The sequence below is a fragment of the Caretta caretta genome, chromosome 10 (assembly GCF_965140235.1).
Source record: "Caretta caretta isolate rCarCar2 chromosome 10, rCarCar1.hap1, whole genome shotgun sequence".
In the NCBI taxonomy this organism is placed as follows: Eukaryota; Metazoa; Chordata; order Testudines; family Cheloniidae; genus Caretta; species Caretta caretta.
This window is the reverse complement of record NC_134215.1, coordinates 17,521,361-17,534,340: the sequence shown is the minus strand read 5'-3', so window position 1 is coordinate 17,534,340 and position 12,980 is coordinate 17,521,361. Positions and strand designations below refer to the sequence as shown.

General features: G+C 42.9%; 1 protein-coding gene across 1 annotated transcript in view; it reads left to right on the top strand.

The window, feature by feature from the left end:
- Window positions 1–12,980, top strand: part of IQCK (IQ motif containing K) — a 214,045-nt gene that overhangs the window by 194,139 nt on the left and 6,926 nt on the right. The gene's annotated exons all lie outside the window — the stretch shown is intronic.

The following is a 12,980-nucleotide window of genomic DNA, read 5'->3' as shown; positions in this document are numbered from 1 at the left end:
CAATTAAAAAAATTAATTGCGATTAATTGCACTGTTAAACAATAATAGAATACCATTTATTTAAATATTTTTTGATGTTTTCTACATTTTGAAATATAATAATTTCAATTACAGCACAGAATATAAAGTATACAGTGCTCACTTAGTTATTTATTTTTGATTACAAATATTTGCCCTGTAAAAAACAAAAGAAATAGTATTTTTCAATTCACCTAATACAAGTACTGTAGTGCAATCTCTTTATCATTGAAGTTGAACTTACAAATGTAGAATTAGGTACAAAAATAACGGCATTCAAAAATAAAACAATGTAGAACTTTAGAGCCTACGAGTCCACTCTTCCTACTTCTTGTTCAGCCAATCGCTCAGACAAACAAGTTTGTTTATATTTGCAGGAGATAATACTGCTCACTTCTTGTTTACGATGTTACCTGAAAGTGAGAATAGGCATTCACATGGCACTGTTGTAGCCGACATCGTAAGATATATACGTGCAGATGCGCTAAGATTTGTATGTCCCTTAATGCTTCAACCACCATTTCAGAGGACATGCGTCCATGCTGATGACAGGTTCTGCTTGATAATGATCCAAAGCAGTTCGTACCAATGCATGTTCACTTTCATCATCTGAGTCAGATGCCATCAGCAGAAGGTTGATTTTCTTTTTTGGTGGTTCAGGTTCTGTAGTTTCCACATCGGAGTGTTGCTCTTTTAAGACTTCTGAAAGTATGCTCCACACCTCATCCCTCTCAGATTTTGGAAGGCACTTCAGATTCTTAAACCTTGGGTCAAGTGCTGTAGCTATCTTTAGAAATCTCACATTGGTATCTTCTTTCAGTTTTGTCAAATCTGCAGTGAAAGTGTTCTTAAAATGAATATGTGCTGGGTCATCATCCGAGACTACTATAATGTGAAATATATGGCAGATTGCAGGTAAAGTCATACCATTCTCCCCCAAGGAGTTCAGTCAAAAATTTAATTAACACATTATTTCTTTAACGAGCATCATCAGCATGGAAGCATGTCCTCTGGAATGGTGGCCAAAGCATGAAGGGGCATACGAATGTTTAGCATATCTGGCACTTAAATACCTTGCAATACCAGCTACAAAAGTGCCATGCGAATGCTTGTTCTCACTTTCTGGTGACATTCTAAATAAGAAGTAGGCAGCATTATTTTCCATAAATGTAAACAACCTTGTTTGTCTTAGTGATTGGCTGAACAACAAGTAGGACTAAGTGGACTTGTAGGCTCTAAAGTTTTACATTGTTTTTGAGTACAGTTAAGTAACAAATAAAATCTCCATTTGTAAATTGCACTTTCACGATAAAGAGATTGCACTATGGTACTTGTATGAGGTGAATTTAAAAATACTATTTTTTTGTTTATATTATTTTATTACAAATATTTGTACTGTAAAAACAATAAAGTGAGCACTGTACACTTTGTATTCTGTGTTGTAATCGAAATCAATATATTTGAAAATGCAGAAAAACATCCAAAAATACTGAATGAATTTCAATTGGTATTCTATTGTTTAACAATCTGATTAAAACTGTGATGACTGGCGATTAATTTTTTTTAGTTAATTGCATGAGTTAACTGCGATTAATTGACAGCCCTAGTCCAGAGGAGAGCAACAAAAATGACAAAAGGTCTAGAAAACATGATCTATAAGGGAAGATTGAAAAAATTGAGTATTTTTAGTCCAGAGAAGAGAAGACTGAGGGGAGACATGATAACAGTTTTCAAGTACATAAAAGATTGTTTCAAGGAGGAGGGAGAAAAATTGTTCTCCTTAAACTCTGAGGATAGGACAAGAAGCAATGGGCTTAAATTGTAGCAAGGGCGGTTTAGGTTGGACATGAGGAAAAACTTCGTAACTGCCAGGGTGGTACCAAGGCCTGGGGTTTCTGTCCCGCAGGTTTGAAAATATTTACTGGAGCTCTGCTCTGGACAGCTCTGGCTGAATTTAAGCCCTACTTTTCACTATCTTTTTATCTGCTATTGTCTTTTAGTATTTGTGGGATGTTTATTTGGTTAATGAATTTGTTAATAAAAGAACTTGTAAAAAACTGGAATTGTTTCTCATGTGTTCCTAGGGTTTCTTAATACTAATAATATTCCTGATGCTGCAGTCCTTGGGGGACCAAATCTTGAACCAGTGCAGTCTAAGGAATTAGTAGTAATCAATGCATCCATTCATCAATAAGGCTACATAGTTCATTATTTCTCAAACAGTGTTGACAGACATTTGCTCTATTGATGATTGATTTTCATTTTCCTTTGTGCTTTATCACATCATAATTAGCACCTGCATCAGCCTATATCACCTTTGTATTATTTAAAATGCCTGGTTTGTTATGTGTTTGTGGTCCCAAGTGCTCTAGAGCTGCATTTTCATTATGGAACAAAAAACCTGTATGTGGTGTTTCATGTTCCCAAGGGCAACATGACCTGAATTAGTGACCTGGATGTCAACATGTGCATTTCACGGAGAGTATGCAGATCTGTTTGCTCCTGTTTTCCTAGAGCATTGAAAAAACAGCTTCTTTCATCTATAATCAAACCCTATAAAATGTATGAGACACAGGATAAAAGACCAACTGTAGGGCGAGCAAAAACTGGTTGCCTAGGAGAGTTGGGACCAAATTCAATGCTTGCACAACTTCAGTGTGTTCTGACCTTGACGTCAGTGCAGTTGCATCTATTTACAGTAGCAGGGTGAATTTTCCCATAGTCTTTAACTAAAAGGCAAATGAAATTGTACTGGAAACTGTGGTTACTTTAAAGTGGTCATGGATCACCTCTTTGCAGTGATCCTTACTACAGGCTTCAGTGTCTATGTAACTTTCAAAGGGTAGTACCCCTAAAAAGTCAAGGCAGTGCACTTAGTGAATAGCTAGTTGCGTGGGGAGCAACGACTCATCCTACCCAAAAGCCTCAGAGCAAAGCCCCATGAGTAAAAGTAACTAGAGACTGCCATATTGATTCAGCTACATTTTTTGAGACACCTTTCTTAAAGGAGCCTAATGGTTGTGGAAAGAGCTGAACACCCACCCTCTAAATATCAGTGCCTTTAGATGTCTGAAATTGGGCACCCAAAATACTGTCACTTTTGAAAGTCAGAGAGCAAGCACCAAGCTTGGGAGTTCAACATTTTGACATCAAATTTCCCTATAAGTTTCCAAGCAGCTTACATCATGACAGTGTAACTGTTTCCTAAATGATCTTGTAGCCAGGACAGAATGATTGTTGCTCATGGGACTTCTGACTACACAGCACTTCTCAAAATGAGGTCTTGAAAACCCTTCACTGTTTCTTAAAAGAATCATTAAAGTTTTCTTGAAATTTTTGGCAAATAGAAGCTGGTCAGATAACCCTTCAGAAGAAATATTAGGACATTAATTTAATTTTCACTGAGATAAGCAGTTGCGGATAAAGCTAGCTAATTGTGGAGGGATGACTGGCAGGACATACATATGTGTACAAGGAATGCATGATGGAAACTAAGACATTCATTAAGCACAGTAGAGAAAGGGATGCATGGTTTATGCTGGAAGCTTTTTGAATATAAAATAGAAGGAATTTGCATGAGCTTATTTTCCAGAAATTCACAAAGATATAAATGTGTGCTTTAAGTTTTACATGTTAGCTGCTCATGACCATATAAAGAACGTGCAAAATGCTAATGAAGAGTTTTACTGCATTCATTCAGGAGTTAACATTTTTATCACTTGAAACATTTAAAGCTACACAGCATGTATTATAATGCATTGTAAGGGCTAAAAAAAGACCCCAAAATGCTTTAATCTATGTGCTTCATTGTGAGACCAGAATGTAATTACATCTTTTTAAAAAAAACTTAGTCACATGGACTATATTCAACATAGAAGTGGGGAAGGATTTTTCCTAATGGGCGTTTCATCCAGGAGGCTCTCCGCACCTTATAAGTTTGAACCCAGCACCTCAGCAGCATCATTAAAAAAGGCGGTGGTGAAAACGTTGCACAAAGCATTTTACTGGGCCTCCTTAACTTATTGTAATGGATGAATTGTCTAAACTTCTATCCGCATGGCTTTGTCTTGTCTCCCGTTATGTTCGGTTGCTCCCTTCCTAACATTCCTCAAACCAGAGGATTTTTTCAAATAGGTCTCTGTCCGTGGTGCTGAATGCTTATCAAACTATCCACTAGAACAGGGGTGGGCAAACTATTTGGACCGAGGGCCACATCTGCGTGGGGAAATTGCATGTAGAGCCATGAATGTAGGGCTGGGGCAGGGGTTGGGGTGTGGGAGGGGGTGTGGTGTACAGGAAGGGGCTCAGGGCAAGGGGTTGGGGTGGAGGAGGGGTGGGGGTGTATGAAGGGGCTCAGGGCAGGGGGTTGGGGTGCAGAGTGAGGCAGGGGGCTCAGGGAAGGGGATTGGGGTGCAGGAGGGGTTTGGGGTGTGGCAGGGGGCTCAAGGCAGGGGGTTGGGGTGCAGGAGGGGCACGGGGTGTAGCAGGGGGCTCAGGGCAGGGGGTTGGGTGCAGGAGGGGTTTGGAGTGCAGGCTCCAGCCCGGCACCACTTACCTGGAGCGGCTCCTGGGTAGCAGTGGCATGCACCAGGGCCCAGGGCAGGCTCCCTGCCTGCCCTGGCCCCATGCTGCTCCAGTACCGTATCTCTGCGGCCCCTGGGGTAGGAGGGAGCAGAGGGCTCCGCGAGCTGCCCTTGCCTGCGGGTACCTCCCCCAAAGATCCCATTGGCCACTGTTCCCCATTCCTGGCCAATGGGAGCTGCAGGGGGTGGTGCCTGCAGGCGATAGCAGCGCACGGAGCCCTCTGCCCCATCTTCCCCAGCGGCCCCCCTTCCGCAGGGGCTGCAGGGATGTAGTGCTGGCCGCTTCCGGGAGTGGCGCAGGTTGGCACTCATGCGTGCCAGATCCAAAGCTCTGATGCACCGGATCTGGCCCTCGGGTCATAGTTTGCCCACTCCTGCACTAGAACCATAATATATATACATATTTATGCGCTGTGGGGCAATGATCAGGACTGGGATCTGTCATGTTAGAGGCTGCACAACACAGGCCCCAAATTCTGCAATTGACAGCATGTGAGCAGACTTCTGCACCAGCACGTAGCCCTATTGAATCGATTCACATGGGTAGAGACTATCCCTGCTATGAGGATCTTAAAATCGGAGATAAGCAAAGTAGGCTGGTAGGAGAGACAATCCATTATATGCAGTTCGTTCTCTCTCTCTCATAATAAAAAATCAGTATTAAAATTCCCCAACTCCCCCTAGCCATTCTGTGCTGGCTGATTTCTTGCAGGCATTTCAGCATAAGGGGGTCTAGAGAAGCAATTTACCTTCATAGTTAGGTCTGTGAATTTTTTAAAATATGACTGAAGTGTAACAAAACCCAGAATCTCAAGGCAAAGCTCAGTTGAATCAAAAGAGTTTCATTTAACACAGGTGTAGAATTTTTTTTTGTCAAGATCCAAATTTCTTGGTCAAGGTATAGTCAAGGTTCAGACTCCAGAGAAAATAATAATAATAATAATAATAAAAACAATAATGACAATAATAAGTAAATAAGAAGATTTTTGGGTCTGTTCAAAAGTGTCTGGAGGTCTTGATTTGGCCTGCAATCCGCCTATTGACTACCCCTGGTTTAACCCTATTTGGGGAGAGCTGAATCAGTCCTGCACTCTGTAACTCTGACCCCCACCCATTGCTGCGGTCCACTGCCCTCTGTATGTTGATTAAGGAGAGCCTGGGGAAAAGGCGGTTGTGTCCCTGATGTACCATATGTTAGGAACCGCAGCTTCCTTAGGCATGCTTTCTGCCAAGTCCACGTCCAACTCCAGGGAACTGGGCCATCTGTAGACAGTGGACTTGCTCTGAACACCTGCCACCTGCTAAGTTGTGACATCTTGAACCTTATCGCCTGACCTGCCCCACAAAGTTCCTGACCTGCCGTGGGGAAGGCAACCCCGCTCCCAATCTGGTGATGAGGGAAACAATATTCCCAGCCCCCTCTCGCCATATGACTAGTGCAGTGCCCATAGCAGACCATAAAACTTGGTCCTACTCTGACCCCAAGTGTGGGAGAGTGGGTGCTGCTGCTCCAAGGTGAAAGGGCACTGTCTGGTGAGAATGGGGTATAAAACTCTCCCTTCCCCAGGTGCGAGTGGCCAACCTGACCCACTTCTGGTCCACACCAGGTCAGGTGATATTTCCCCTACCCCAATGCCCATCCCTCTTAACTGAAAGAAAGAGGGCATATTTAATGACCCCTTTTCTTTCCCCTGGCCAGACAGCCCCCGCACATTCATCCAGTTCCTCCCCCCCACAAGGAACACATTTTGTTGCTATACCTCATTGCAAACTTACGTCTCATTTGCTATTATCACTAGACCTCTCTTCCATTAATGCTTCCTGGGTTTCTCCCTCACACTGAATTGAACATCTGTGTTCCCGATTGTTTTCCCTAATGTATGAGCTTGCATCTTACCAGAGCGGGCTGCTGTTTTCTGCCATAGGTTCACTTATGCGACTTCTGTGTCTGCTCCACTGTTTACAGCTCCTGCTCATCTATTCAGGGGACACCATCATAGGGCCTAATCACACCAGCCACACTATCAGAGGCTCGTTCACCTGCACATCCACCAATGTGATATGTGCCAGCAATGCCCCTCTGCCATGTACATTGGTCAAACTGGACAGTCTCTACGTAAAAGAATAAATGGACACAAATCAGATGTCAAGAATTATAACATTCAAAAACCAGTCGGAGAACACTTCAATCTCTTTGGTCACTCGATTACAGACCTAAAAGTGGCAATTCTTCAACAAAAAAACTTCAAAACCAGACTCCAACAAGAGACTGCTGAATTGGAATTAATTTGCAAACTGGACACCATTAAATTAGGCTTGAATAAAGACTGGGAGTGGATGTGTCATTACACAAAGTAAAACTATTTCCCCATGTTTATTTTTCCCCCCTATTGTTCCTCACATGTTCTTGTCAACTGCTGGAAATGGCCCACCTTGATTATCACTACAAAAGGTTTTTTTTTCTGTCCTGCTGCTAATAGCTCACCTTACCTGATCCCTCTCGTTACAGTGTGTACGGTAACACCCATTGTTTCATGTTCTCTGTGTATATAAATCTCCCCACTGTATTTTCCACTGCATGCATCCGATGAAGGTTGGGTTTAGCTTACGAAAGCTTATGTTCAAATAAATTTGTTAGTCTCTAAGGTGCAACAAGTCCTCCTGTTCTTTTTGCAGATACAGACTAACGCACCTGCTACTCTGAAACCTGCTCATTTAGTGAAATCTGCAAGTTTCATCCATATACTATTTACGCCCCTCTCTAGATCACCGGTGAAATTGTTCACATGTAGCATGTTGTTCTCCCATGTTAAGCATGTCTTTTCTTCCTCAATGGAACTCCATATCCTTACCCTCTGATATTGCTGTCATCTTTATACCCACTCCTTCAAACACAGAGCCCCAGGCCCATCAGCTGGAGAATGACATGACCTATTAAGAGACTGCTTTAGTCTGAGATAAAGGTCAGACTTCCCACATGTGGTTGTTGAGCTTTAATGCTTTTGATTGCCATAGTTTACACACACACACTTTTAGAAAAGGTCACATCAGTATGGTAATGGCTTAAATGAGAATTGCTTTATTATGCATGTGTCTGTAACTGCAGCCAGCTGATTAGCCAGTCAGCTGTGGCCAGATATCTTTTGCAGATCCTGACTGACAAATGCACCTTTAAAAGATTTTTGGATGAACTTTAGCTGTGCTTGTTTATTGGTTCAGTTTGACTTGGATTACTTTTTAATGCACTGATAGGGAGCATTTATCAATAACGCCACTAGAATGAATGTTTGTCATTCAGACCTTATCTGGTTGAGCACCAAATGGAAAGAAACTACCTCCGTGTTTCATTTGTCTGAGTGCCACAGTGTATGGCTGTGGGAAATGCTCAAGAAATGGTGTCTTTTGATAAATTTGTATCTTTCCTTCTGTGCATATGTCAGCAACAAGATCCTACTGTGTATGAGTCGCTCAACCTACTTTGATTCTGCTTTACTTGATTTTTATCAAGTCTATTGTTAATGGATCAAAGTTTGAGCTATAAAGCAGCTTGTTCTGCTACCAAAAAGTGGCATTAGTTTTTTTCAAGTGACCACCATTTTATATAAATTAATACATGTAATAAATAATAATGAATACCACTTTGAGAGACTATTTGATTGGAAAGATGCAGATGGGAGGATTTTTCTGGCAATAGAAGATCCAGTGAGATGACATTTCACTGCAGCATAACTCCCATAAAAAGTTAGTATTTCCTGTTTTGGTTAGTTTCTGTGGAGTCAGCAATGCCTCTGGGATTTTTGTTTGGGTTTTGCAGTTTATAATTTCAAGGAACCCTCCTCCCCCAGCATCCCACCAGTCTGTTAGGATTCCTCAACATTTTGAAAAGGATGCATTTAGAAAAACATAAGCTCCCTCCTGTGAGCTGCTGAGCACCCTTAACTCTCATTGATGAGATGGGAATCCCAGACAGGTCAGCTGAAGTGGACATTATGATGATGATGATGTACTATTTGTAACTGTAGCGCTCAGAAGCCCCAGGCTAGGTACTGTACAAACACACAGGAAGGGACAGTCTCTCCCCCAAATTGCTCACAGTCTAAAAAGGCAACAAACAAACAAAGGGGGTGGAGGGTGGGAAGGATACAGCTTATGACCAAGAGGTCAGGATGAGGAGTGGCAGATATATTGTTCATTCCACGGGACTTTGTGTGTGTGTGTTCGTGGGGGAGGGGGGAACAGGGTAGTTGAAAAGTGGGGTAGAAAGGGGATGAGGTTGATGAGGTACAGTGGGGAGATAGGAGAGTAGGCATTAGGAGGAGGAAGTGGAGGGCTGGGCACAAGGGCCAGGCATGTGGTTGGAACAGAGTTTGTAGCTCACGAAAGCTCATGCTCAAATAAATTGGTTAGTCTCTAAGGTGCTACAAGTACTCCTTTTCTTTTTGCGAATACAGACTAACACGGCTGTTACTCTGAAACCCAGGGTAGATGGTCATTGTGGTGTCAGGAGGCGGCTCCTCCCCTACACCTGGGGCTACTGAAACCTTTCATGTTCTTTGTGTTACAGAACAAAAGCACAATGTGGGGTCAATCCTCAGCTTCACCTGTGCCATGATTAGTAGTGAAAACACCAGCGGCCATGTGCTGCGGCTGGGACACGGCAGCATTGGGCTAAGGTTTCTCGGCCGGGGTGGAGGGGCTAGTGTGCTGCAGCTAGGAAAGAGATTCCAGTGGAGAAGTTGCTGGTGAAACGGAAGCAATGCAAATGTTCCAGCTGGACTGGAAAGTGGAAAGCTGCATTTGTCATCCCTGTCCCCGGTGAACAGGACTTACTCCCTCTGGACCTAATTCTCTAGCCAACTGCACCTCATGCAGGCATTTACACCAGTGCAAAGTGGCTTTGAAATGCCGCCCAATCAGAATGGTGGCACTTGTGCTTATTGTGCATTGGGGTAGGTGAATGCACAAGAGGCAGGGCAATAGAGAACAAAGCCCAGAATAGCCTGCTTCTCTGCACCACTTGTTTCTCTTCCTATGGGGAAACAGCTGCCCTAAGATCCCCAGCAGAAGGGACAGGAATATATTTCAGCTGAGCCACCTAATGATATAATCCAAAATGGGGGAGATCTGAGCACTCTTTCTTTCTTTGGCTAATGCTACATTGTTCAGCATAATTGTCTGTCTCCAGAAACAGCCTGCAATTCAATTAGAGGAAGACTTTTGTTGAAATGCTCTGTACTAAAAAAACTGGGGAAGAAAAAAGACATCAGACAATTTGGTTTTTACCTTTTTTTTATCTAGCTGTACAAAGTGGAGGAAGGTGCCCTTTATTAAAGGCCATTTTAAACAATATTCACTGACATGTGTAATTGCTTTGGATAAATTGTCCTTGGGCTTTGGGGTCATTTATGTTCCTAAATATCTGTAACTGTTTTTGATTTTCAGGTAAATTGGTGGCAATCAGTCAAAGCTTCGGCTAGATCCCTATACACTCAGCACCTTGGCTTGCATTTAATTTATTTTCTATCCTAGAAACAGAACAGCACTGCCGAAGAGTAAGACCACTGGGATATTATAAAGTCATGATTACCTAGTTCAGTTGCATTAATTAAAAAAAAAAAGATTGAACTTAATGGCGGGCTAAGTGCTGCTGAAATCTACTAGCTACATGATCTATTTGCACACACTCCCATGCAGCTACCTTTAACATTCTAGTGCCGGAGTGCCCTTAATTCCCAGTGGAATCACTGGGAATTCAGGACTTTCAACCAGCCCAAGAACAGGCCGCAACATCAGAATAGCTGGACTCTGCAAACCCGTTACCATGTTGTAACAGGTGAGGAAAAAGAAATCTGTGGGTTGTTTTGTTTTTGTTTTATATCTCTGCAGAATCTAAGGCCCTTCCTGAAAGGGATTAATTTGGTCTTTATCAGTGGAATGAACACAACATACAGGTGTCAAGTTATCAGTCCTTTGAATTTAGTAAACAAAACCCGGAATGAAATAAGAAAGGGGAAGCAGCACACAGTAATCCACTCCCATGACTGTAACAGGATTAAAATCTTGCGGTCCCCTGGCACTTGACAACTTGTTTTGGTGATGCTGTGGTGACAGCCTCCCTCTAGAGTACAAGCATGTACCATAGATTGTATTATTATTTGTATTGTGATAGCTCCCAGAATCACCACACAGGACCAGGGCCCCATTGTGCTACGAGTTTGTATCACCAGTCCTCTAAGCCTAGTGTCTGGTAGGAACAGTCCTTGTCCCAAAGGTGAGTCCTAATTGCCCTTTTAACAATGAGCATACAGCAGGATGGTGAAATTTTTAGGGTGGACACTGAGGAAGCAAATCTCCCCCAAGGCTTCCGTCACTGAGTTCCTTCCTTCCTGATTGGTCTGTAGAAAGAGTTGCCTCTCCCATTGCAGAATCCACACAGGACGGCCCCAGGGGTGGTTTCTTTCCCCGGGGATAGGGGTGGGAGGTCCTGGGGTGATTGCAGAGTCCACTCCCTGCACTCACCCCACAGTGGCAGCTCCTGCGACTCCAGTCCCATAGGGGTGTCTGGGCTCAGCTCCCTGCTTTGGGTGTTGTGATCTCCGGGGTCATTGGGTGAATCAGTTAATCGCCCTGTGCCTTCATTTCCCTTATGTAAAATGGAAATAATACTTCCTTTCTGCCATCCTCCGTCTGTCTTGGCTGCTTGGACTGTAAAGTCCTCAGGACAGAGACTGTGTCTTACTATGTGTTTCTATAGTGTCTGGAACCATAGGCTCCAACCTCGGTTAGGGCTTTTAGGTGCTACTGTGCCACACTGAATTAATCTTGTGACTATTATTAATCAATAACATGCTTTTCTGAACGCTGTGGAGAGGGTCTAGCTGAGTAAATGAAAAGGAAGAACTTCAGGTGTCAGAAAGCAAATTAAGTTGTTTGGTACAAATATACACAGTGGATTCTCCTGTCTACAAGGCAGGAACTCAAAAGCTTGCACCTTTAATTTTGCACCATAATTTTTTCTGATTATAATAACTATTTACTTGATCAATAATGACAGTCTAATTGTAAATTCATTTGCAATATACAATGGACTGGAACTTTTCAACCTCCTTGTTGTGTCTGGCAACTACAGGGGATTAATTGCATGTTGTCATAATGGCAGAGCTGTCAAATTCAGCCTGAGTGCTAATAGCAGGATTATTATTTAACGGATCAGTCTCTGTGAGGTCGCGTTTTATTCTGCTTCACTTGGTGGGTTTAAAGTGTTTTTAAGAATTCAACACCTAAAACAAAAGTCATTGTGAGTTCAACACAGAATGCATTAGAGGTGCACTCTTCCACCCTACCCCCGTTTGCAATTTGAAATAATTGTTTCCAAATTAATAGTGGAGGATGCTGAATGCACGAATCATTTTGACAAGTAAACAGCTAATGGATTTATAAACTCTTTGTGGTATCTTGCCTGATGCCAGTCCAAGACTGGTGATCAAAATTGGAACCCACCTAGTATAGCTGATTTGTGACCTGGCTACAGCACTGTTGCACGGTGTGGTGTAGATGGAACCATAACCCGTATTCTGTAACTAGGAAAAAGCGCTGCATAGTCTAGCTCAATTCCTGTCTAGGCTACACACTGGTGGAAGCAAGCTATAAATGGGTCATTGGATGACTATTGTTGAGTCTCCTATGCCAGCAGGGGCTTTACAGTGCTGCAGATTCAAGACAGCACAGACCGTGTCATTGAGCCTCACCATTATGAGTAAATGCCTGGCCCATTTTCCTTTTTTTATTATTTCCCCATCAGGTTCCTTTCTTTGCATTTATGCGACAGTACCTGTCAGAAATATGAAACCGTATCCCACATGTGGCCATGAAGAATTTATGGAAATAATCATGTTTAACATAATGGCTAGACATGAGCCCCAACCAATCCCCCACAGATCAAACACACTCAAGCATTGACCCCAGATCTGAGTCTGGGCTGAAGCAACTGAGCTGGAGGGGAAAACCTATTTAGAAAATGTTGACATTCAGCTCATGGAGGTGGTGCCATATGTTCATCTCAAATGGCATGGGGCATGCAGCCAAGCAGAGAAAGGGACATGGCTTCCAAAACATGCAGATCCGAAGCTTCCAAGGGTAAAGCACATCGTGGGCAATTCCCAAGGATGGCCTCCCCTTCCCACTCCCCACCTCCATGTGCTCCTATTTGAGCCACGTTGTCCCTGGCAACTTCCCCCATGATGACTGAACATTACCCACTCCCCTTCAGAAGAAAATTAATGCTGCTAATTCTGCGACTGACCTACTTTGTGGCCTTGGTAAAAACTAGCCAACGTAACCTCTCCAGGCCAGACTTTCCATCTCACTGCACCAGTTTTA